Source organism: Dromiciops gliroides, chromosome 5, assembly GCF_019393635.1.
Source record: "Dromiciops gliroides isolate mDroGli1 chromosome 5, mDroGli1.pri, whole genome shotgun sequence".
NCBI lineage: Eukaryota > Metazoa > Chordata > Mammalia > Microbiotheria > Microbiotheriidae > Dromiciops > Dromiciops gliroides.
Window position 1 is genome coordinate 263,002,306 of NC_057865.1, and position 27,378 is coordinate 263,029,683.

Below are 27,378 nucleotides of genomic sequence, written 5' to 3' on the forward strand. Positions count from 1 at the left end.
TGCTCTGCTGAGTCCTGGGAGGTGGTATGATCACAGGTCATATAATTTTCCTTTCCCCATTCCCTTTTTCCCTTGTACTTAATTCTACTAATTTTACTTGTGTTTTAAGTTTGTTCTTGTTAATAAATGCTGATCTGCTTTTGAAAGAGGTTGTTAATCTCCTTATTTGCCCCAATATTGAAGCGATCCACCTAATTAACAGTCACCAATTAAGATTTGGCCCCTACAGATCAGTGAGCCAGGTTTTGGCCCCTAAATGGGAAGGTAATACATGTAACTACAAGGAACTTCAATATTATCTGGAACATTAGAAGAATTCTACATGGACAGAAGGCACAAATATGAACTGATTATGTTGGGATATTCTCAAAAATTTATAGATGAGAAAGTGGGATGTACTGGGAGAAGATGTAAGGGAGAGATAAAATGGGGAAATATTCTCATATAAAAGAAGCATGCAAGGAAAATGTTTTATAGTGGAAGACAAAATGGAAGGGGGATGAGAAATTCTTGGATCTCACTCACATAGGAACTGGTTCAGTGAAAAATATACACACACATTCACAGACAGTTGGCTATGGGAATGGGAAATAAGAGGGGAAGGGGAAAAAGATATTTCTAAAATATACATGGAACTAAATCAAATTTATAAGAATCCAAGTCATTCCCCAATTGAGAAATGGTCAAAGTATAGAACAGGCAGTTTTCTGATGAAGAAATCAAAGCTAACTATTGCCATGTGAAAAAAGCTACAAATCACTATTCATTAGAGAGTCGCAAATTAAAACAACTCTCAGGTACCACCTGATACCTGTCAGATTGGCTAAAATGAGAAAAAAGGAAAATAATAAATGTTAGAGAAGCTGTGGAAAACTTTGGAACACTAATGAATTGTTGGTGGATCTGTGAACTGATCCAATCATTCTGGAGAGCAATTTGGAATTATGCCCAAAGGGCTATAAAGCTATGCATACCCTTTGACCCAGCAACACCACTTTTGGGTCTTTTTCCCAAGGAGATCATAGAAAAGGGAAAAGGACCCACATGTTCAAAAATATTTATAGCTGCTCTTTTTGTGGTGGCAAGAAACTGGAAATTGAGGGGTTGCCCATTATTTGGGGAATGAGTGAACAAGTTGTGGCATATGAATATAATAGAATTCTATTGTGCTATGAGAAACAATGAGCAGGAGAAGTTCAGAGAAATCTCGAAGGACTTGCATGAACTGATGATGAGTGAGATGAGCAGAATCAGAAGAACATTATACACAGTGTGGAGACCAATTTTTAATTGGGGAGTTTTAGCTAAGTCGCTTGCTGCAATATTGGGGCAAGGAAGGAGACAAAACAGAACAGGATTCCTTTTAACAAGAACGAACTTAAAGAAAAAAAAAGCACAAACAGGATCAGTAGGATCAAGGAAAAGGAAATAAAATGGGGAAAGGGAAATTATGCAACCTGTAAAAAACACTACTGCCCAGGAATCAGCTGAGAATACACCAGAGCCTCTTCCAGTGCCTTCCAGATAAAATGCCGGAAAGAAAGACTCGCTTCTCCCAGCACCGGTCCCCAGCCAATTGGCTGGCTGCTCTGACAGTCACATGACTGCCCTCACTAGGCTTCCAATCATTATAATTTTGCCAGGTACATGTAAGGGTCAGGGAGTGGTGATGACGTGAGGTGCCAGCACTATGGCAATGGCTACAACCAGTGGGTAGAGCACTGTGGGGTTTGCAGAGCCCCAGGTCAGTGCATGCCATGGTTTTTCTTTCAAATTCTAGCCAAAGATGGAGTCATGAAAATCTCAAATAACAATTAATTCTTTACAACAGTATCATCAACATTGTGTGTTCATCAAATGTGATGGACTGGATTCTTATCACCAATACAATGGTACAAAACAGTTCCAGGGGACTTATTATGGAAAAGGCTCTCCAAATCCAGAAAAAAAAGAAGTATGGAATATGGATGCTGATTGAACCATACTATTTCTTTTGGTTCTGTTGTTTTTCTATTTTGATGTTTTTCCTTATTGCTCTGATTCTTCTCTTATAACATGACTGATGAAGAAATGTTTAATGTTGTTATGTATGTGTATGTGTGTATATATATATATGTATATGTATGTGTGTTTATATATACATATATACATATGTATATATGTATGTATATATATATGTATATATGTATGTATATATGTATGTATATGTATATATATATATATATATAAACCTATATTGGATTGCCTGCTGTCTGGGGGTGGGGGGAAGCGAGTGGAGGGAGGGAGAAAAATTGGAAATTGGAAGTCTTATGTAAACAAATACTGAAAGCTATCTCTACATGTAACTGGAAAATAATAAAAATAAAATACTTTTATTAAAAATAAGAAATGGCAGATGTTGGAGGTGATGAAAGAAAAAAAGTACATTAATGAATTGTAGGTGGAGTAGTGAACTGCTTCATCCATTCTGGAGAACAATTTGAAGCCATGCCTGAGGGCTATAAAACTTTTCATACTCTTTGATCAAGTAATACAACTGTTATTTCTGTAACTCAGAGAGATCTAAGAAAAATGAAAAGGACCTACATGCACAAATGTATTTATAACAGTTCTTTTTGTGGTAACAAAGAAATGAAAAGGGTGAAATGGCTGAATAAATTTTGCCACATGATTATAACTGATTAGTACTGTGCTATAAGAAATGATGAGAGGGACTGGTTTCAGGGTAGAAAAAGAACATATCAAGACATATATGAACTGATATAAATTGAAGTAAGAAAAAAAGTTATCCACCTCCAGAGATAAAACTCAAAACTCTGAGTGCAATTTACAATATAATTAATATTCTCTCTCTCTCTCTCTCTCTCTCTCTCTCTCTCTCTCTAATATTGAATTATGTTTTACATGTTTTCACATGTAATTAATATCATTGTTCATATTCTCTGTGGGTGGGGGAGGTTGGGAAGGAGAGAATTAGGAATTCAAAATTTGAAAAAGAAAATAATATTAAAATATATTTCCTTTTTTTCCTTTTTTTCTTTTTGGGTGGGGCAATGAGAGTTAAATGACTTGCCCAGGGTCATACAGAGAGTAAGTGTCAAGTGGTGTCTGAGGCCAGATATGAACTCAGGTCCTCCTCAATCCAGGGTTGGTGCTTTATCCACTGTGCTACCTAGCTGCCCCATTCCAAATACATTTTCAAAATATATTTCCATCATAATTCTGTAATTATTGTATAAATGGTTATAATAATTCTGCTCATTTAATTTTGTCACAAATGCTCCAAAATATTTTTTCTGACATCTGTGCTTTTCATCATTGTTTTGACATAATAAAACACAATACATCAGTATACCATAATTTATTCTACTATTCTCCAATGGGAATATTTGGGCATCACTTTTTCAGTTGTTATAACAAACATGTTGCCACTAATACTTTTATAAAAATGAGTTTTCTTTCACCATTTTTGATCTCATTGTATTTATATTCCTAATCTCTTTGTCATTGAGTTAGATGGCATAGTGCATCTAGTGTCTTTTTGGAAATGGCTCCAAATTCATTTCCAAATTTTTTGGACAAAATCACAACAGGAGCAACAGTATTTTGTCATTACTATACTTTTATAGTCCTTCCAGTCATTGTCATTTTAATTCCATGTCACCATTGCCAGGCTAATCAGTTTAAGGTAGAAATTCCAAGTTGCTTTAATGTGCATTTCTCTTATTGATGATTTGACATATTTTATAGATCTCTTGACAACTTACCTTTTCAGTTGTGGTAATTGTCTTTTTACATTCTTTGATCATTTGTCTAGTGAGTGATATCTCCTGTTCTTGGGTATTTGTACCCATTCTCCATATATATTAGATATCATACTTTGCCAGAATAATTTGTTAATAATATACAGAAAGGTTGAAGATCTTACATTTGGGATATTTTATATCATTTCTACTTTCCTTGAGTTATTGCTTTTATTTATTTATTTATTTATTTTTTATTTTAAATAAAATTATTTTATTATTTTCCAGTTACATGTAGAAATAGTTTACAACATTTGTTTATATAAGATTTCCAATTTCATATTTTTCTCCCTCCCTCCCCTAGACAGCAGGCAATCTGATATAGGTTTTATATATATAATAACATTAAACATATTTCTGCATTAGTCATGTTATATGAGAAGGATCAGAGCACAAAGGAAAAAGCTCAAATCAGAAAACCAACAGCATCAAAAACAAAAGAAATAGTATGGTCCAATCAGCATCCATATTCCACAGTTTCTTTTTTTTTCCTGGATTTGGAGAGTCTTTTCCATCATGAGTCCTTTGGAACATTCTTGTTCCGTTGGATTGGTGAGAAGAATCTAGTCTATCACAGTTGATCAACACATAATGTTGATGATACTGTGTATTGCTTTTAGTTGACTTTCTATATTTCTCTAAAAATACCATTCTCAAAAGAAAATGCCTTCATTATAAAACTGCTATCAATTTCATTGACATCACCATATTATAATATCTTGAAAGACATCAAATAATAGTGATGAATACCAATAGCTTGCTTTAGCCCTGATCTTATTGGAAAGGCCTCTAATTATTTTATATTATTGATAGTGCTATTTCTTTAGATCACTACTGTTTATTAAAATTAAGAAAACTATAATTATTCTTATTTTAATAATTATTTTTAAATGTGTATTTTGCCAAGTTTTCTTTCCTTTATTGATATAATCATATGCTTTTAAATTATTTTATTATTAGTCCTCTTATTGTTTCCCTAATATTGAAATAACTCTCCAATCTTGGTAGAAATCCAGCTTCATTACAATAGATAGACAGATAAATAGATATAGATGTTTATATCTATATCTATCTATATATAATGTGACCATACTGTTTTGCTAATATTTTATTCAATAGTTTTATTTAATATTAATTGAATGAATGTGTTTCTTTTAGTCTTCTATTTCAGAAGTTAATTATTTAAGCAAATGACTTAATTATTATTCCTATCTTATATGAAATAGAAGAAGGCATTGGGTGAATGCCTGAATATCAATCTGCTGATAGGATTCTGAGGATCCATTTGTCCCTTAATTGCTCATCCCCTTTTCTACTACTGCTACTTTCCAGGGCTCTTATATATCAGACATTTATTTAGTGCCTGGTTTCTGTCCCAGTTACGTCAATCAATAACTGCTGTGTATAGGGTTGTTACATTAGTAAGCAGTTTAATTATATTAGACAAAAATAAAATAGAAGCAAATTTTGAAGCCCATGCAACAAAAACTCTATATTCCATTAGGATCTATTTCTTTAAGTCAGAAATCTTTTTGTATGAATCTCTTGTCCCTTTGCCATTGTTCAAGATTAGGAATGAGAGCTACTTTGAAAGTATAGTGTCTTATTTTTCACTTCCCATTTCCTTGTCAAAGGGAATTACATGTACCTGAATTGTGACTAATTGTCTATACAAGGATTTAAGAATACTTTTGAAACTTTAAGTAATTCTAATAGTCATAGATGCACTTATACATCAGACAGCAGTATGCTGGCTCTGAGGCCCCAGTATTCAATCTTGTTATGGTTCAAATGCTCTATTGACATACACACATACTTACTTACATACATACATGTTCCTGTATGGCATTGTCTGACACAAATATGGCTTTCATATGGAGAGAGGGGGTTAAAACATGCCTCTTGCTACTCTTATACATTTTTATCTGATTCTCACCTTTGAAGTCTAAATTTCTTGTGACATGACCCTCCCTCTGCATAAGCCCAAGAGAACAAATGGGAGCATCTGAACATGTCAGAACTTCAGATTCTTGACAGGGGTCTGAGATGTCCTCATCTACATCTATAAAAGCAATATTTGGAGCCATTCTGAAGTGTAAGAATCTAGCTTGCAACTTGGAATTCTAAAATCAATTTCCTGTTATCACTTGGCCATTTTTTCAAATCAAGGCTTCCTCCAGAGCCGATCTTCCTAAACCAAAAGATATCCCATGAATTATGACTTAATCTCTTCTGTTCTTCATGCATAATAATGCCACTTATCATCTAGTCAAAGGGGCTCAGACAATGACATTGAAATGAATCTCAATATTCGGATTAATTCACTGGGTGTTAAGGACAGGCCAATTCAATGAAGTAGAGAATTGTGACATGTTTTTAGATAGTTCCAGTCATCAAACTTACCTAACTTGATGTATTCCAACAATCACACACACACACCAAAATCATCAATAGTTTAAATCCTTTGTGTGACTAAATTAAATATCCAGTTTATGCTTATCGTATAGACTCAGGTATAGTCAACAGATCAGACTGATGGTTTCCAGTTGGAGACAAAATAATGTAGTGGATAGGGGAGTCCCTAGCTCTATGACCTTGGGAAATTACTTAACTTCTCTGAGCCTCCACATCTTTATGTGCTAGATAGAAGTAATAGAAAAAAAAACATGATACAATAAGAATAGTTCTAGGTTTAGAGTCTGAAAATGTAGTTTCAAATCTGGAATCTGTCCCTTACAAAACTCTGTGAACTTAGGCAATTCTCTTAGTGCTTTCACTTCTCTCCCTCTCAGTTTCTTCATCTGTAGTATGGGGCAGCAGGCAGTTGACCTCTGAGGTTCTTTCTAGGTCTAAGTCTATGTTACTACCTTAGAAGGGTGCTAAGGGGATCAAATAAGATAATTTATGAAAAGTACTTTCCAAACCTTAAAGTACTTTATAAATAATAGTAATTTCTATTTTAAAATTAATGGATTTGAATTTTACTTATATTCTAGCTATAATATGAAATGATATTAATTTTACCTACCTCCTATTTAATGAACAAATATTACCAGGATACAAAAATTATTACAGTTCAAGAAATCACATTTCTTTCCTTGCCCTATCAGAATTCAGCAGCAGAGGAGAGAAATCAAGTCCAAATAGGAAAAAAAAACTTTTTTTCTGTACTGGTCATTAGCTACATAACAAATTTTAATGGGGATGTAACTCTCTCTATGAACCACCATTTTAGCCCAATCCCATCTGCTTTCATTTTCAGAACAGCCTGGTGAATCAAACTGAAATAAGCAGGTAATTAAAAAAATGGACTGCACTGCTAACTCTAGGGTACCTCCAGAATAAGAGGCATCATGGAAATGGTTGAGAATTGACATTTAAAACTGGTAGTAGTGACACATCTTTAAGAGTTAATATTTCAAGGTTTTTCACCTATTAGTGAGTTAGCTAACATACCAAATTATTGTATAGGTTGGACATAAAATTGTAATGAAAAGAACAGGAATGAGAAAACCCCATCCAATGAAAATCTGAACTGGAAGAAACAATACAGTTCCAGATGGTTCAGCTGAATCAAATATCAGGCTGTATGGGAAAGGTTGATTGAATCAAGGATAATGACGCCCACTAGTTTTGGCAAAGATGTAAAATCACCAAATTCATCCAAGGCTAGAAGCCATGCAAATTACAAACTGGAGATGCTGAAAAAAACACCTCCTTAAATTAGACTGATATGGAAAATTGTACAGAACTAACAAACTTGTGGCAGGAATTTATTGGGAGTTGTAGAGAGTATACCTTGAAAAATATTTGTAAAAGTTGTTCATATGTTGACTTAAAATTCTTCAATCTAGAGATATAAATATTGAGAAAAAACTGCTATGCCCTAATTCTGAAAACAAGAATTATAACCAAAACCAATTTCTAATGTTTCTTCTGGTGTTCTTTTTTCATTTTTAAAGTTTTTTTTCCTTCATCAATTTTGAAATCAAATGTATGCAGAGTAATAAATTTGTAGAAAACCAAAGTTGTAATACATAGAAGAAGCCATATTATCCAATCCCCTTCCACCCCAAAGAAATTAATATCCTCCATAATATTCTTTGTTGTACAATTGTATAATTATTAATAACTATAACTAACCTGGAAAATTATATATAATTGGATTTATGAAAAATAATAAATTTAGAAAAATTATAATTGGGCCTTAAGTCCCATCTGAGTCGCCATAAAAATGTAAAATATTTTTGATGACTAGCTTAATTTTGGGGGGACCTTACTGGAGGACTAATCTGGGGACTTTTGACTATTTGGCTATCTGACTGCGTTTAATTTAACTTGGGCCATTTATCAAGTTCTACCACACTGCTCCACTCCCAAATTGATAAGCAAAATATTAAGAAGCCCAATAAGCAGAGTTTATTTATGAGATACTATTTCAAATTGGGAATACAGGGAAATAAAATGTACAACCTGACTGCTTTCCTGCAGTCTCTTTCCACTCCGTCTCTTTCCCACTTGCTGTGCTTTGACCTTGTTGAATACAATAAGGGTCTTGGCCACGACCAGCCTCAGGGCACGTTACATTTTCCCTGGTTTGTATTAAGGCCTGTAACCTTGTCAGCCCCGTCTCTCCTTTTCCAAACAGAACTCTCCTCCGTCCTTGTCTGCGCTCCCCTCTAGTCTTTCTAGTCTGTCCTCTATTCAGCCCCTATCTCCTAATCTTGTCTATCTAGTCCGTCCTCCTGAGTCTAACTCCCAGGTCTATATATACCTTTTCTTCTCTCCACTCAAATCTCGGGGCTTCTTTCACCCCCACAGACCAAGCTAATCTGCCAGTCAGGGCTGCAGCTGGTTGGGGGTGGGGGGTGCTCGAGCAGCTCATGCCTCAGCACAGCTCATGCCTCAGCACAGGCTATCCAGGATCTTTTGGATAGCTCCGCTCAGGTCTGAGGGAGCTGGTGCTTTTTTTCCCCCAGCTGTGTGACCTGGCGTCTTGTATAGCCCACGGGGCTTTTTCCACTCACCTGAAGCTGAGGAGGAGGGGGAGAGGCCCTGAGGGCCCAAGGCTCTCCAATCTCAGTCCAAAGGTAGAGTCCCCAAATCAAAATAAATTTCCACATTTAAAAAAATGGATATCCTCTCTTTGCTTGAAGATTTTCAAAGATGGAGAACCACTTACCTCCCAAGTCAGACCTTTTCATTTAGGGACAGCTCAAATTGTTAGTGTTCTTCCTTAAAGTTTTAATCCAATGGTCCTCTGGAAGTAGGCAGAATAAATCTCACCCTTATAAATAATAGCTTTCTCTTTTTCATCAGTCTTTTGAAGGCAGAGGTCATTCCATTCTATTTCCACTTTCCATCCTAGTCTTCAATTGATCACCATAATGAGTGATTTGGAGTATTCTGAGAGGTTCTTTCTATATATTAAGAGATTACTTCAGTTTTCAGTTTTAACTTGGGCAGAGGAGTTTCCAATTATGACTGTATCATTTTTTAAAGAACACAAATACTTCTATTTTTAAAAAAGCAGGAGATAATTATTGGGATGATTGGATGTAATTGTTTTCCTGAATATCTAAAGAAGAGTGATGAGTTGACTTTCCCACAAACCATCTAGATAATGGACCTTAATTCTAGAATTTGCTTTTTATGAAGAAACTGTCTTTATCAAATCTAAAATAATTGTAATAGAAAATTCTCCTGAACAAGACCAAAAATTGTGATAGCCTATAACACACAGGGTAAGAAGGGGCTTTTCATTGCATGCATCACTGAAAACTTGCTCTGAAGGCTTTCTAAAAAGTTCATAGAAATTTAAATGTTAATGAGAAAGGAAAACTAGTCTATGAGTTGCCTCAAAGTATTGCCACAGAGTCATCAGGTATAATGGACTTCAGATTTCATTTCACTATATCAAGGGTCAGTGTCCTCAAATGCCGAAATGCATAACCAAACTACATTTGCTTTGATAATCACCTCTCTCTCTCTCCCTCCCTCTCTCTCTCTCTCTCTCTCTCTCTCTCTCTCTCTCTCTCTCTCTCTCTCTCTCTCTATATATATATATATATATATATATATATATATATATATATATATATATAGGCAAAGGCTCATTAAAGTAACCTGCACTGATAGTTGAATGATAAAAAGAAAAAAATTACAAATCATTATCTCAATCTAGGAATCAGAAAGAACTTGAAAAATATTTCTGTAGAGATATGTTCCATAATGAGCAAGCACATCTGAGTCTGTATCTACAAAGGGAGTCAACCTTATTATTTTCCCCTTTTCCTCCCAACTTCCAGAGTCCAGGGTGTAAGTTCTTGAAGCAATCTTTAATTACTCTCTCTGTATCATGCATTTTATGCAATTCATTACCTAGTTTTCCTTATGCTTTTTTTTTAAGGCACATTTCTAGCTTCTTCATCCTTATCATTCTAGAAGGCATTGGCTTGACGTTACCACCAAGGACCTAATGGGTTGATTGCTGCATTAGCAAATATAATTTCTTTCTATACAGTGAGGTTATTGTCCTAGATATGGAGTCAGAAGACTCAGCTTCAAGTCTTACTTTTGTCAATTATAAGATGTGAAATTCGCTAAGGTATTTTCACATCTGAGCAGCAATATTCTCACCTATAAAATGGTAATACTAATGTTCAGGTTACCTAATTCAGAGAGTGGTTGTGAGGAAAGTGTTTCATACAATTTCAAGGATTACATAAGTGAATTATTATAATTGTTAATATTTCCCTAAACATAGAAAAAAGGATAATTAAATATTGAAAGATTTATGATTTCATTGGTAAGGATATTCAATTTACAAAATCTCCAACCAATCAACATCTGCATAGACTTTCCTCCTGAGCCTCCATGACCAAAAATAGGGTATCCTTTGGCCAATGTTGAAGAAATAATACTAATCAACAAGGCACCTCTCAGAGTAGGAAATGCTCTTTTTTTCCCATAAAAGTATTTTATTATTTTCCAGTTACATGTAGAGATAGTTTGCACCATTTGTTTGTATAAGATTTCTAGTTTCAATATTTTATCCCTTCCCCTTCTCCAATACAGCAAGCAATCCAATATAGGTTATGTATGTACAATCACATTAACCATATTTCTGCACCAGTCATTCTGTGCAAGAAGAATCAGAGCAAAAAGGAAAAACCTCAAAAATGAAAAACAAAAACAAAAATATAGATAGTATGTTTCAATCTGCATCTAGATTCCATGGTTTTGTTTGTGTGTTTTGTTTTGTTTTGTTTTGTTTTGTTTTGTTTTGTTTTTGTTTTTTCTGGCTTTGGGGAGCATTTTCTATCATGAGTCCTTTGGAACTAACTTGGACCATTATATTGCTGAGAAGAGTCAAGTCTATCACAGCTGATCAACACAATGTTGTGATACTTTGTACAATGTTCTCCTGGTTCTGCTCATCTCACTCAGCATCAGTTCATGTAAGTCCTTAGAGGTTTCTCCCAAAATCTGCCTGCTCGTCGTTTCTTACAGCACAATAGTATTCCATTTAACCATTCCCCATTTGATGGACATCCCCGCAATTTCCAAATTCTTTCCACCACAAAAAAAGCAGCAATAAATATTTTTGAATATGTGGGTCCTTTTCCCTTTTGTATGATCTCTTTTGGGGAAAAAAAAGACCTAATAGAGGTATTGCTGGGTCAAAGGGTATACACAGCTTTATAACCCTTTTGGCATAACTCAAAAATCACTCTCCAGAATGGTTAGATCAGTTCACAGCTCCACCAACAATGCATTAGTGTACCAATTTTTTCCACAGCTTCTCCAACATTGATTGTTTTCCTTTTTTGTCATATTAGACAAACTGATAGGCATCTGGTGGTACCTCAGACTTATTTTAAATGGAATTTCACTAACCAATAGTCATTTGCAGCATATTTTTTCATATGAAAATAGATAGCTTTGATTTCTTCATCAGAAAACTGCCTGTTCATATCCTTTGGCCATTTCTCAATTGGGGAATGACTTGGTTTCTTGTAAATTGCCTAACCTATTCGATTCATCCTCCACTCTATATCTTAACCAATACCATATAGTTTTGATGACTGCCACTTTATAGAAAGGCTCCAGATTTGGTAAAGCTAGCCCACCTTCCTGTGCATTTTTTTCCACTAGTTCCCTAGATATTCTTGACCTCTTGTTTTTCCAGATGAATTTTATTATTTTCTCTAACTCTATAAAATATTTTTTAGGTAGTTTGGTATGGCACTGAATAAGTAAATTAATTAGGTAGAATTGTCATTTTTTATTATATTAGCTCAGTCTATACATGAGCAATTTATATTTTTCCAATTATTCAGATATGATTTGATTTGTGTGAAAAGTGTTTTGTCTTGGGAAGTAGATTCCCAAGTATTTTATATTGTCTGCTATTATGTTAAACGGAATTTATCTGTCTATCTCTTGCTGCTGGAGTTTGTTGGTCATGTAGAGAAATGCTGATGATTTATGTGGATTTATTTTATAACCTGCTACTTACCTAAAGTTGTTAATTGTTTTAAGTAATTTTTAGTTGATTCTCTAAATATACCATCATATCATCTGCAATGAGTGATAGTTTTGTTTCCTCCTTGCCTATTCTAATTCCTTTAATTCTGTTTTCTTCTCTTAGTGCTAAAGCTAAAATTTTTAATACAATATTAAATAACAGAGGTGATAATGGACATCCCTTTTTCACCCCTGATCTTATTGGGAAGATCTTATTGCCTGTCCTGTGGGTGGCCCTCCAGGTGGCAGCCTGCCCTCTCTGCTAGTGCTGGTGTGTCTGCTTCACCACCAGCTTGCTGAGCCAGGATCAGGGGGCCTCAGTTGCTCCTCGATGGCTAAGACCTTCCTGCTGGCTTGCCCAGACTTCCTCCGTGCTGCACAGTACAGTGAGCTGCAATGTGGTCTCTTTTTGCCGAGTGAGACCAAACTTTCCTGAAGAATTCTAAATTATCTCAAGTTGGAAGATTGTGTCTCTCTGTCTTTTTTTATGTTCTGTAGTTTCAGAATCTGCTTAAAGGCTTGATTTAATGGTGTTTTTGAGGGTAACTTGGGAGAGCTCAGGCAACTTCCTGTCTCCCCTCCACCATCTTGGCTCCATCCCCTTCCTGGGGTTTTCAAAAGTTATACTATACTGTCACTGGGCATGCCGCTTATTCAAGTCCCTTGTGACAGGAAATATAGAATTTTTAAAATTGTCTGTTACAACATCTGAGAGGTCTTAAGCCTTATTAATTGGTATTGTTTTCATATCCACGTGTTTATATGTATACAAGTATAAATCTTACAGTCTATGTATGATTCACTAGAATACATTTGGTCTTATTCACTATATAACTATGGCATAGCTTTTTTTCCCCCCTGATATTCAACTTCACCTCCTCTCTCCACCTTACTAAGCGCCTTTTGAGTCAACTAGATTTCTCTCTACCCTCACATTTTTATCATTAAGCTATAGATCTAAAGTTGGAACAGCACTCAGAAGCCATTTACTCCAACCCCTCCTCTTATAGATGTGAAAAGTGAGGCCCAGAGAACACCAATAAATTTACTAAGATCACATGGGTAGGAAATATCCAAAGATCTACTTAAATTGAAGTTTTCTTATTCTGAGAGCAAATAGTCTTTCCTCTATATAATCCTCCTTTTCAATTATTTTCAGTTTGTAAATCAAAGAGTTACCCTCGGGTCAACATTTTAATAGGTTTAAAACATCGTTTAAAAGATGGCATAATGAAGCTCTGATACTGAAGAAAGAGAAGAGCAGAGAGTCTTGGAAGGAGTCACAGGAAATGCCCACACTGGGGGGGGGGTAAGGCATAGTTAGAGTAGTTGGAAGAATTAGAGGCAAAGAATCACTTACCAAATAGAGTAGAAGGATGGAAGCCAAAAGAAGATATCAAGAAGGAGGATGAGATGAACAGTTTTTAATGCTATCAGAAGCTGAAGGATAATTCAACTTTAGAGAAATTATTCAATGGTGATTAGTTGACCATTGATAAACATAGAGATGACTGGTATAGTAGAATAGTAAGTATAAGAGCCAGAATGCAGGGTCATGTACTTCCATGCTTTTCATCAATGAACTCTCATGACCTATTCCTACTTACTGTTTCTTATGTCTTCATCTTGCATTATATTTAACACTATTGTGTGCTCAAGCAGGGAGTCATAATTGCCTTCCTCTCATTTTGCTTGCATTTTTATTCTTCTAAAACTTCATTCATTACCATTCTCTCTAGCTAGGTATTTTTCTCTCATTCCATGTATCATTTTAATTTTTTTTTAATTTTTAATTTATGGAATAAAAGAAACATTTCTATAACAATACAATAAAAATGATTGCACATGAAACTGCAAATCTACTATGCACAACTTGCTATTTTTCAAATAAAGAAGAAAATTATCATGTAAATTTCTTTGCTTTAATTTTCCACCCCAACTTAGTGACAGACACCATTAGACACAAGTAGCTATGTGTGTACATATATGTATGTACATATGTATATGTTTGTATGTATATATGCAAAATATTGTATACATGCTTCTATTTATCAGTTATTTCTCTAAATGCAGATAGATGCATCATATACCCTTTATAGGTAGTATATAATAGTCAAAATAACTTATTCACTCATTCTTAAAACAATATTGATGTTACTGTATACAGTATACAGTATTCTCTTGGTTCTCATTTTGTTCTTCATTATTTCATACAAGTATTTCCATTTTTTTCCTAAAATTATAGAGCTCATTTCTTATAGCATAATAATATTTCATCATAATCATACACTGCACCATATACTATATAGACTATATAGTTCCCTATATCATTGTTTTTTGCAGGGCAATGAGGGTTAAGTGACTTGCCCAGGGTCACACAGCTAGTAGGTGTCAAGTGTCTGAGTCCGGATTTGAACTCAGGTTCTCCTTAATCCAGAACTGATGCTTTATCCACTGTGCCATCTAGCTATCCTATATCACTTTTGAAAGATTGTTTCCCTCCCTTGTAAAGTAATCATGTATCTTCTAAATAACTATTATTATTAGAATATAATTCCTTCTATCGGGTCCAATTAAATGAAATTATAGTTTGAACATATTTTTTCCCTATGTGCTAAGCCTCCATTTGTATTATTTGTAAGGCATGTATCCTTTGCTTTTCTTTCCCATATAATTGTCTTTCTGATTGGAAAAGTTAGAGAATATTTTATGTACTTCCCCGAGTCTCTCCATACCTCTTAGTATAGAATTATGGTATTCTAAATACATGAACACATTAACATATTGGATCCTCATTAAATGTTGATTCTGTACTCAATATCCAAATGATTATCTGAATAATTCATGGAAAATAATTCTTTAACCTTGAAAATCTAAGTAATTGAGGCTAAATTTTTATTGCATAGAGTGGAGTATCATACGGATCACCTTTCAAATTCTCCACTTTATTTGGTTGCTATTCTGAAAATTTCTTCCCTTTAATCAGTCAAAACAAAATAAAAACAACAACAACAACAATGGGAAACTGCACACTGAGACCATTTCCTTTGTTCCAGGTGTTGTGGTATAATCTGTATTCATAGAACCCCTCTGTTGAATAATATGGCATCTGAAGTAGGAAAGAATAAAATTGATTGTTGAATACTCTAATGGGGCCAGTCCATCTTGTTCGCAATGGCCTTAACAATGGCATCCATCAGTAGGCTCCCTTTCTCTTCTCCTGAATAATTGGCTTCCTGAGTCTGGCCAAAAGACTAAACATGTAGCATTAGGTACCATCTGTGTTGCTCATCTGATCTCAGGCCAAGCAATTCTCAAGCCAATCATGAAACAAAGTGAAGAATTTGATTGTGATTAAGATGAGGAGAGAAAAAGAAATAAAGATCAGATTTAAGCAATATGTGTGTTAAGTAACATATTGTAATGTAAAGATATACTTGTTTGGCACTCGCTATAATTAAAATCATCCTGGAACAACAAAACCTGGAAATTTTCAGGAGGGACACACATGTATATATATATATATATATATATATATATATATATATATATATATATATATATATATATATATATACTCATGTAAATTGTGCATTTTTTCAGAGAATGCCCTACACTGATGATCTCTCAGTGTGTGTCTCTCTCTTTCCCCAACTCCTGATTTATCAGCACAGAAGTTTTGAACTGCTATTGTTCCCTTGACCCTGAACTACTTCTTTAGAAGTAGTTTCATGCCCTTCCTCCAACTCCCACTCATAGAACCATTATGGTGCTGGATTTAGTGAATTCACCCAATCTGCTTTAGCCCTATTACATCCCAGAATTCCTGAACTCAAGCCATTCACTAGCCTTTGCCCTATCTAGAGGTGGGGATTACAGGCATTTAACAGCACATTCCTGAACTACCTCTTTTAACATCTGATGTCTAAAGGAAGAAAAATGGTTGAAAGTTCAAGTGCTGCCTACTAATCCTTCCCAGTTGTTAGTGTCCCCTTGGTATATGTTAGATTCTCATCAAATGGGGAATAGTTGAACACTCCAGGGTACATGGACATGATGTAATATTACTATAGTGTAAGAAATATAGTATTTAGTGAATATGAAAAATATAAGGTTGAAGACCAATGAATTAATACTAAAATGAAGCAATCGGGATCAGGAAACCATATATCTAGGGACACTATCAATGGAAAGAAAAAAAAAAAAAACAAGGTCAAAACTATTTTTTAATTATAAAAATCAAATCACACATACAACTGCTCCAAATGACAGGTATGAAAATGTGCACTGCCCTGCAGAGATGGAGGACTAGAAATACAGTCTATAGCATATAACAGAAGAACCAAATGATGTGCTGACAGTTGTTATTCAGGCTTTTCTGACACTTTGTTACCCTGTTTGGGGTTTTCTTGGCAAAGATATTGGAGTCCTTTGTCATTTCTTTCTCCAGCTCATTTTACAGTTAAGGAAGCTGAGGTAATCAATATTTTTTTTTCTTTTTTTTTTTCTTTTTTTTTTTTTTTTTAGTGAGGCAATTGGGGTTAAGTGACTTGCCCAGGGTCACACAGCTAGCAAGTGTTAAGTGTCTGAGGCTAGGTTTGAACTCAGGTACTCCTGACTCCAGGGCCAGTGCTCTATCCACTGCACCATCTAGCTGCCCCTGAGGTAATCAATATTAAGTGACTTGCTCAGGATTACTAAACTGTCTTCCCCCACTCTGATATGTCTTTTAATTCTTTCTTTTAAAGGACAGTCTTCTTGGTGGGAGAATGGCAGGGATATATGAGGAAATAATGGTTTTGTAAAATCAAGTATATCATTTAAAAAAAAAGTACTTTGTATTTACTCATCCATATACACATTATTTAATAGAATGTAAGCTCCTCAAAAGCCTTTATTTTATTTTCTTTTTTTGATCTTCAGAAGCTGGAACACATAGTATATATGCAAAAAAAAAATATTTGTTCAACAAAATTGAATTGGATTTTACCAAAATCTCCTTGGCCAGTTTAAAGTTAAGCATGAAGAAGCTGATATTTTCCATTTAAACTCAGCCTAAGAAGTTGATCTCTTCAAATGGTTAGGGACTGCAGGCAAGCAAGAATCTGCTTAGATGTCTGGGTGCCAGTTCCAGACATCTGCTCAATACATGAGCTAATATTGAGCCATCTGCAGAGTGCATCGACTTGCCGGTTCCTTGGCTAAGGCTAGATTATAAAAGGGATCAATCAGCATCAGGGACATATCAGTCACATCATTTCAGCTTTGATTCTTTTGTGTTTCTCCTACTGTCGTTTTTTTTTTCTTTTTCTATCTTCATTTTCTCCCCTTCCTATTGTGTTTTCAACAGTGTTGGAGAGTGTTGTCTTAAGAAAAGGCACAGATGGGGCAGCTAGGTGGTGCAGGAGATAGAGCACTGGCCCTGGATTCAGAAGGACCTGAGTTCAAATCCAGACTTAACATTTACTAGCTGTGTGACCCTGGGCAAGTCACTTAACCCTCATTGCCCTGCCCCCCAAAAAATTAAAAAAAAAAGAAAAGGCACAGATGATGCATAGCAGAATAAATAGACACTTGTTTGTTAGAAATATTATAACTAGATAATTTCCAAAGGATCAGAGGCATATAATTTAGTATGCACTCTCATATAAGTAAAGATACAAAGAGTAACACAGCCAACTCCAATCATTACTATTATGTAACATTCAAATATTTTTCATTTAAAATAACAATTTTCTTTCTACTTGTAGATCCTGTATAATTTAGTTTAAGGAACCACTAGAAGTGCCATACACATAGGTCATTCCCTAATAAATATGTTGCTGTTTGATTGATTTAAACATTAAAGGGAAAGGAATTTCCAGAAGCATTCCATGTTTCATAAACTTATTAAAGTCTATAGGATTAAAGTGCTTTGGTCAAAAGTATAGACCACTCCAGTCAATAGTGAAAGCTGTAGATCTCTTTATTTATTTACTATATGCTTTGAAATTCCCCTGCATGAAATCTTCCCCAATAGCCCTTTCCCCAGGGCCTTTATTCTGTGATTACTATGTGTTTTCACTATGCATAATTCGAATATTCACAGGTATCTGCAAGTTGCCTCATCTATTAGATTGTGAGAGCCTGGAAGGCAGAGACCATGTTTTTACACCTTCTTTGTAGCTTTAGAACTTATCTCAGAGCATAGTACATAATAAATGTTTGTGGATTGGTTATATACAATTGAGGATTTATAAGTATTTTGCCATTTGTTTGGCCTATTCAGGAAAATGCCATGACTGCAGACATAAAGGTGGGGGTTGGGGGGCAAAGTCATCAAGTGAAAGGGCAGCCTAGCAGTATCCACACAGATACATACACACTGCAAATCTAGGATACATCCAGGAACCTTTCAGGGGATGGACAGAAATTTAGAAGAAGTAGTAGTGAGTAATTGTAATAGTACGGCCATCTCTAGTAGTCCTGATGAATATTTTACCACTGGCCCCAAATGGTCTGGAGGAAAAAAAGTGACACTTTGCACAGTCCTCCCTCACTTGAATCCAATTCACTGAAAGTGATGATATCACTTCCTGATATCATGGTCCTTTTCAAATACATAGGACAAACAACAACAAGTAGTAGATGTATTATTAGTAATAGTTATTGTAGTTGTTGTCACTGCTGATGCTGCTCTTTATTATAGTACCTACTATGAATCAAGAGTTTTGTTAAGTACTTCACAGATATTATTTAATTGTTTCTTCACAGTAAGCTTGGGTGGTAGGATCTATTATTATCCTCATTTTACATTTGAGAAAACTGAGGCAAATATTAGTACACTTATTGGCTCAAAGTAAAACAGCTGCTAAAAATTTGAGGCAAAAATTGAATTCAAATATTACTGACTCCAGGCCCATACCTCTATTGATTGTACCACCATATATCCATACAACTAGGATTTTCATCAAGTCCCAGGCATTATCATCTTTAAGCTATAACAGGGATCTGTGATGATTTTGTGAGAGTGTTCCAGTAATTTGGTCCATTATTATAGCAACCATTTAGAGATACACCTATTCTGGTACCTTCATTCAATATAGAATCAAAGAATCATTGAATTAGAGATTAAAGGTACCTTCAAGAACTTATAGTCTAATTTTTTCAACTAAGGTTGAGAAAATATAAATAGTTTATTCAAAGTCACACACATGGTAAACATCATAGTCAGTTTGAATCTAAAAGCATTGTTATTTCCTCATACTATGCTACTTACCAAGGGGATAGTTCAGGCATCAAGGAAGCTCTAAGATAAAGGCTGTTCTGGATCCAGAGTAACTCCAAATACTAAAGTGGTTCAGGGATCTGATGAGAAGGGATGATGTTCTTTTCAGAAAATATAATTAGGTTCCCATGTCATGTCACAGGGCAGTGGATGGGAGTACTAATTAACTAGATAATTAGAAGTTTCTACCCTGGAAATTTCCAGGCATTGATTATCCCAGAAATAGGAACCCCCCCAAAAAAATTGGCATGGTTTTATGAAAAAGGGTATGAGTTAAGCAGCTGTGTTATAGCTTTATCAAAGATAACAGATGGATGGGGAAGGATGATTATTTTTGTTTTTGTTTTTTCCAGGTGACAATAACAGTTTTGTGACCATTTTCAGCTGTGAAATTTTCATCAAGATTTATGGATTCTGGTTATAAAATTAAAATAAGCTTTTACTTTTGTGATTAAAAAACAGATTTTTCTTTTCAATATTAATATTAAGATGGGGTCAAAATAACCCCATTCCAAGGAGCCCTACTAGGTAAGAATTCATCATGATGTTCTATTGCTTGTGAATATGACTTGGAAATCTCTCTAGATGCAACAGGAAGACCATTGTGGATTCACTAAGGAACTTGATATGCTTTCCATGGCCTTACCTCATCAAACTAGAAGGAACCAGTCAGTTAGTCAACTACCATTTATTAAGTACCAATTATATGCCAGATACTTTGTAAACACTGAGAATAAAAAGGAAGATAAAAACAATCATGATCTCAAGGAACAGGCAACAGACAAAACAACTACGTACAAACAAGATGAATAAATATGTCAACAATTTATTTAAATATTTAAATATGTCAAATAAATACATCAATCGATATGTGGAACAAAATGAATAAATAGATAATAACATGATAGACATATGTACATGTAAGGGGCTAAAATTCTAGCTATTCTGTCTAAAATATCTGAGTGGTCGCCAATAAATTATAAGCTTTAGCAAGAGTTAGACTTTTAAGCATTTATTAAGGAGAATAAGAATTTGGAGAAGAGAGACAGAAAGGCTTAGATTCATCTATCAAAGGGAGAGTGCATTTTTTAGCTTCACTCTCCACCAGAGTCCTGAGGAAAAAGAGTGAGAGAGCCAGCCTCCTGCCTTCTTCCTCCCAAAAGGAAACCTCATTTCCTGCCAGCAAAGAAAAGCCACATGTCTTGCCCTCAGGCGCCTTCTCCTCAGGGCTGAGCTTTCCTACAGTAGCTCTCCAGCAGGTGGTGTCATTCTAATCATTACATATGTATGTGTTTATACGTATGTGTCTGTATATACTATACACATATGCACACATACATGCATATATGTATGTATTTATGCATATATGTATGTGTATATGCACACATATGTGTCTATGTATGATAAATTAAGGGATAATTTTTACAATAGGGCCTTAAGTTTAAAAGTAAAGGAGAACTAGGAAGACTACTTGTAAAGGCAGAATTTCAGATGAGATTTGGAAGAAGCCTGGGACGCTAGGAGAAGAGGAGGAGGAAAAATATTCAAGGTATGAGGAAAAACCAATAAAACTGCTTAAAGTCAAAACTTGGAATGTCATGTGTGAGAAATAGCAAGGAAGCCAGTGTCACCGCATTACAGAGTATGTGGAGGAGAATTAGATATAAGAAGACTGGAATGATAGGAAGGGACCATGGTATGAAGGGTTGGCTTCAAGTAAAAGTCAAGCTAAAAGAGAGCAATCCCAATCAAGCCCCCAAGAAAGTTACTTAAAGGAGTAAGAGAACACAGTTGCCTCCATTTTGTCATTTCACCACCCTTCATCCCAGGGTTGCTAAGTTCACAATGGATATGTCTCCAGGACCTGGAGCCAGGAAGCCTATCTTCAAATCTGGCCTCAGATGCTTACTATCTATGTGACCCTGGATAAGTCACTTAAGCCTGTTTGACTCAGTTTCCTCATTTGTAAAATGAGTTGGAGAAGAAAGGACAAATGACTCCTGTATCTTTATCAAGAAAACCCCAAATGATGTCATGAAGAGTTAGACATGACTAAAATCAACTGAACAACAACCCCCTACTCCCCTTTGGCTGAAGAACTTGTAAACTTTGCAGGGTGGGAGTATTTTGACTTTTTACTTGGTATTCTAGCAGTATCCCTGGGATGCTAGTGGCTTCCAAGAATTTCTGCTTTGGTAGCCAAGAACAGATTGGATGTGATGAGGATAAGTAGCTGAAATTTTTTTCAAGAATCCCAGCAAAAATGTGGTTTCATGTTGAAGAAAAAAATCCTGAGTAACCCTCAAAGGGGAGAAGAGGACAGCAGTGAATAGATATGCTATTACATTAAAACTTGTATTATAAAGTTCTATTTTTCATTAGACTCTTGATGTACTTGTGGCAGAATGTGCCATAGACTTTTGGGGAGGATGTTTTATAACAATAGTTCTTACCACAACAGTTTATTAAATGCACTTTTCTAAATAACTAATTAAGTCTGGCTTGCAAATTGAAATCATCTGATTGCCACAATGTCATTCCTAAATGTGGGGGCTCATAGTTTTATAAAACACCCTCCAATTCTTTCTGTAATGCTCAGTGTCTCTGAGCAAATAAGTAGTATCAATTTAATCTGGGCATCCAAATTGCCACTATGTATATGTATGTACTAGGAGCATAAATCTAGACTTATAAATGTTACAATATTTCACACAGCTAGTAAGTGTCAAGTGTCCGAGGCTGGATTTGAACTCAGGTACTCCTGAATCCAGGGGCAGTGCTCTATCCACTGCACCACCTAGCTGCCCCCTTAAATGTTACAATATTATTAACAATCATACCTGGGTGCCAAAGGAATATAGGTTTTGATTGCTTAAGCCTCACAAGATTTCTTCATGTTTATGGGCTAGATATTTTTTGAGAACCCCAAATCTCTCTGGCTCTCATAGATTGGCCAAGAATAGGTCCAAGATCAAGCCTCATTGTCCATTATTTGGCCTCTTAATGGCTCTGAGTGAAGGTAAATAGCAATTGTTTCTCTTTTGGCCAGAACCCCTGAGGGTCTCCCTCTCAGAGTTTGGTTTCATTCATTCAATAGTTCATTCGTTCCTTTGTTCATTTGTTCCATTCACCCATCCATCCATTCATCCATTCATTCAGTCATTCATTCTTTGTTTGTTTGTTTAAAAGAAGCCATTCATTGCCTCATTTCTTAACTAGTCTTAATCACTGAATGGACATTGCTTCAGGCAAACTGAGACCTGGGAAAGTCCTTACTTGAAAAGGTAAAGATCTCCCATTGCTTGTGGGCCATCCCCATCCATCCTGATCTTGCCCTCAAACCCTGATGACTCTATTGGAGAGAGTGGGATAGTAAAGCTGGTGACTTTGCACAGCCCAGCCTCACTTAAATCCAACTCACTGAAAATCATGACATCACCTCCTGATGTCATGGTCCTCTTAGAGAAAGAAGGACAAACAACAATCACAACAACAACAGCTGCAGCAATAACAACAATAACAAAATAACTCACATTTATAAAATGATATTTCAATAATATACATTAAATCATTACCTGTGTTAAAATAAATGTATAGTCTGTGGGGGTAGGAAGGCAGAAATCCCAGTATCACTTGGTATGACTCAGAGGAAAATATATAGTCCAATAGAAACAAAGCACTTATTACGAATGGGAAATCTCTAGCAAGAAATCAAATATATAACCTAGATACAATACTGTGTCAGAAGACCAAGTTCAAAACTGATTGGTGGACCTATTTGTAATTAAATTGGTCAAATGATCATATGTGGGAGTAAGTTTACTAACTAGTACATAAAAAAAACCCAATAAATTACAGTTATATTATAGCATTATATGAACTCCTACTAATTAAAGTTGAACTGATGCAATTAGCTAAATTACCTAAAAAGCAGCTGGACAAATCCACATTACCACTAGGAAGCTAGACAGCTAACTAGAAACCCTATACAAAAAGCCCAGAGAGGTCAAGAATCTTCTCATTCCAACTCTCCTTAAAATATTCACCCTCTCTTCTGTAAGTGCCCATGAAGTCTTTACTTAAAGACTTACAATAAAGGGCAATTCATACTTACAACAGTAGCCCATTCTACTTTTTGACAACCTAATTCTTTTGAAGTGACATCCCCAACCTGCATAAGACCCCTTCCCAACAGACTCTGGTATCCCCATTTACCCAAAGGATTCACTTGTTAAGTTTTACTTCCATTTTCCAGCAAGAGGTTGTATCATGTATTGTAACAGAAATCAGTACTGTTAGACAATTGCCACAGAGTTCATACTACCTTGCTCAGAATTTCTTTTATGTATTCACTACATGGGAATGTCTACTTGACCCTTTATTGCCTAGCTCTGACTTTTTACTATCTCTAGGAAGACAGTGTAATAATGGAAAATGTTCTGAATGTGGAGTCAGAGAATCCAGATTCATGTGCATATTCTTCTACTGCTCAGCGTGATCTTGAAAATCTTCTTAACCTTTATGGAACTCAGTTTTCTCATGTTCAGAATAACAGAATTATATTAGATAACCTTCATGCTCTAAATAATTGAATTTTGAGGTGTAGTATTGTACAGTGAAAAAAACAAAGAATAGAGAACTGGAGGGCTCAAATCTTACCAAGATTACTACTTTTATGAAGTTGAGTAAACAACCATTATGCACCTCATTTTTTTTCTTCTGTAAAATAAATGGGTTTGATCAGATAGTCTCTACCATAAATTCTCTCCCCCCCCCAAATATATGATCCTTTAAGGACGTGTTATGTTATAGATCAAGAAATTACTTCTAAACCTCTGGCATTTATGGACTATTTGACCCTGGTTAATCCAGTTACCTTTTGAGGGCTCTGGGCAATTCTTGAACACTAAAAGTTACAGGAAAATGCCAATCTACTTTACTAGAGGGATTATTCTCATCTGAGGGTTCTAATGAATTTACAGGTTCAGTATCTATCCCTATTAATTAATTTTACTTTTCTACCACCTTACTGCTGACCTCAGTCACTTTTGTCTTCACCTTAGTGATATGACTACCCTTCTCTCTCATTTTAGAATTCTGACTATGCCTTCTATATATTTACCAATGTCTGAGCAAGAAAAAAGTCTCCCTTGACCCCTTCTGTTGGACACAAAAGATTTTCTTGACCATTTAGAGATGAAACATAGAACATTCTAGGCTTATACTATCCATATATATATATAGACTAGAAGGCAGAACTATTCACCAAGAGATGAAGATATTCAAGGCAGAAAATCATTTTTTTAATAGTCATGGTGACAGATGGTATCTGTTGACCCATGGTCAGTATCAAGAAACACATACATACCCATGACCAGATTGAAACAAAAAAGGGAAGTGGTCCTCAATCCTCTGTGGCCATTCATATTAACAAGGTCTGTGATGGGATAGTTAAGAGAGCACTGATATTTTCAATGGTCATGTAATTCAATAGTATATACAAAAAATAATTTAATAGTTAATACTTTCATTTGTCATCTATATCCAGTGGAAGTATAATCTATCATTCTTACTAAAAATGAAACCGGGAAATACAAAGAAGTTGTAGATAATTAGTAGACTGTCTCAAATGTTCATCTTGGAAAGGTAAATAAAGGCACTGGAGACATTGATTACACTATGTACCTAATAGCAATAAGAAATAACTTTCATTTCATGGGTAACTTGATCATCCTCTCTTACAGAGTTCATGAGGAATATAAGCAAGCAACACTGAGAAGATAATTGAAGCTTATGTACCAAGTTCTCTTGCAGAGCATGGAGGATTAGAGAAATTCCATTAGGAAAGTGTCAAGATATTTACTCTTTCTGAGTCTGGTTTGATAGCATGTTGTCCATGCTGTTCCCACTAACTGTAGATACACCTCAAGGATCTATCATAGGTCCTTTTCTTTTTTCTTACTAAATGGGCTCATCAGTTTCTGTGAGTTCAATTAGTACCTCCATGCAAATGATTTCCATTTCTATAGAAAAATCTTAGTGACTGACAAAAGGTAAAATCTCATGAAAAAAAAATTGTCTTTTGGAAATCATTAATTGAAATTTATTGCACAGTCATTTCAATTTCAATATGCATGAAATAGAATGCATTATATACATCTACCCTAGTCTGAAAAAAAAATGAAACAAAACAAAATATTCTCCCCTTTTCCAAACTTCCCCATTACTCCAATTAGGGCCATCATTTTTCTTCCAGATACCCCAGCTCACAAATTCAGTTCCTCATACTCACTCCCTCTATTTATCCATTTTTTTTTAAATCTTGCTTGTTATACCTTTCCAAAATCTCTCCTATCCATCACCTTTCTCTCAAATCACATTCATTACCCTACATCATATCTCTTCCCTCTATAACTGAATATCTCTATTTAGCTGTGAAAGTGACTTTTCCCTTAAAGTGTACATATTACCATGTGTCTCATGCTTTCCTTAATAAACTCCTATGGTCCACTATTATCCCCAGCATAAATTTTAAAGGCTTCTCTTTGGCATTTACAGCTGTTCAGAGACTAGAAACTGCTTTGTTTCCAGTATTTTTCGACTCTACTCCCTTCCACAAGGTCCATTATGTAGATACACAGACCTACCTGCTGTCTCTCATACACATTTCATTTCCTGTCTCCATGCCTTTGCAGTGTCTGCCACCATTTTTAGAATGCTATACCTCCTTACCTTTACTTCTTAGATTCCAGGGCTTCCTTTAAGACTCAGACATCAAACCATAACTTCTCCAGTAGGATTTTCACACTCCCTCAAGCTACAAGTGCCTTTTCATCTCAAATTAATTTCCATTTACTCTATACAACCATATCTAGTTCATTTATATCGCCACTGAAATTCATATAGGAGCAGCTTGAGGGAAATACCTGTTTTTGCTTTTTTTTCTAAATTCCTAGCACTTAGCATAGTGTTGTCAATAGTAGATGTTTAATGAATACTTCTTGACTGCTTCTTGTTATTGTTCAGTTGTTTCAGATGTGTGATACTCTTTGCAACCTCATTTGGGGTTTTCTTGGCAAAGATACTGGAGTGGTTTGCCATTTCCTTCTCCAGCTCATTTTACAGATAAGAAACCTGAGGCAATCAGGGTTAAGTGACTTGTTCAGGGTCACACAGCTAGTATATGTCTGAATCCAGATTTAAAGTCAGTTCTTTTTATTCCAGGGCCAGCACTCTTTGTTTGCACAGCATCACCCTGCCCAAATTGTTGACTTTTATATTGATTGACATTTATCTTGACATAGAGTTATTTTGATGTAATGGTAGAATATAATAGGGAAGCAAGATTTGCATAGAAGAAATAGATGATTTGCACTAAGAATCCAAATAAATTAAATGTATATAGACTATTAAAAAGTCAGTCCTCAAACATTCATTCATTCATTCATTCATTAATTCATTCATTCATCACTTATTATCTGATTGACTCCGTGCTAGACTCTGAAAAAAATGACTTTCACATATATCGATCATGACTTTCTTTAAGAGGGCAATTGGAAGATCATGTAGCTGCCAGCATTGAAATAAATACAATTTGTTATATTTGAATAAATAGAAACTACTGGGTCCTGATGTAGATGTCATTTCAGAATCAATTGTCTTTATGTGTGTTCAAGGGAGCAAATTTAAAAACTAGTGACAAATCATTGGTTTTAGAGAGGGTTAAGACTAGGTGAAAAAGAAGAATGAATAGAATGAATAGATGAAAAATCAATCATT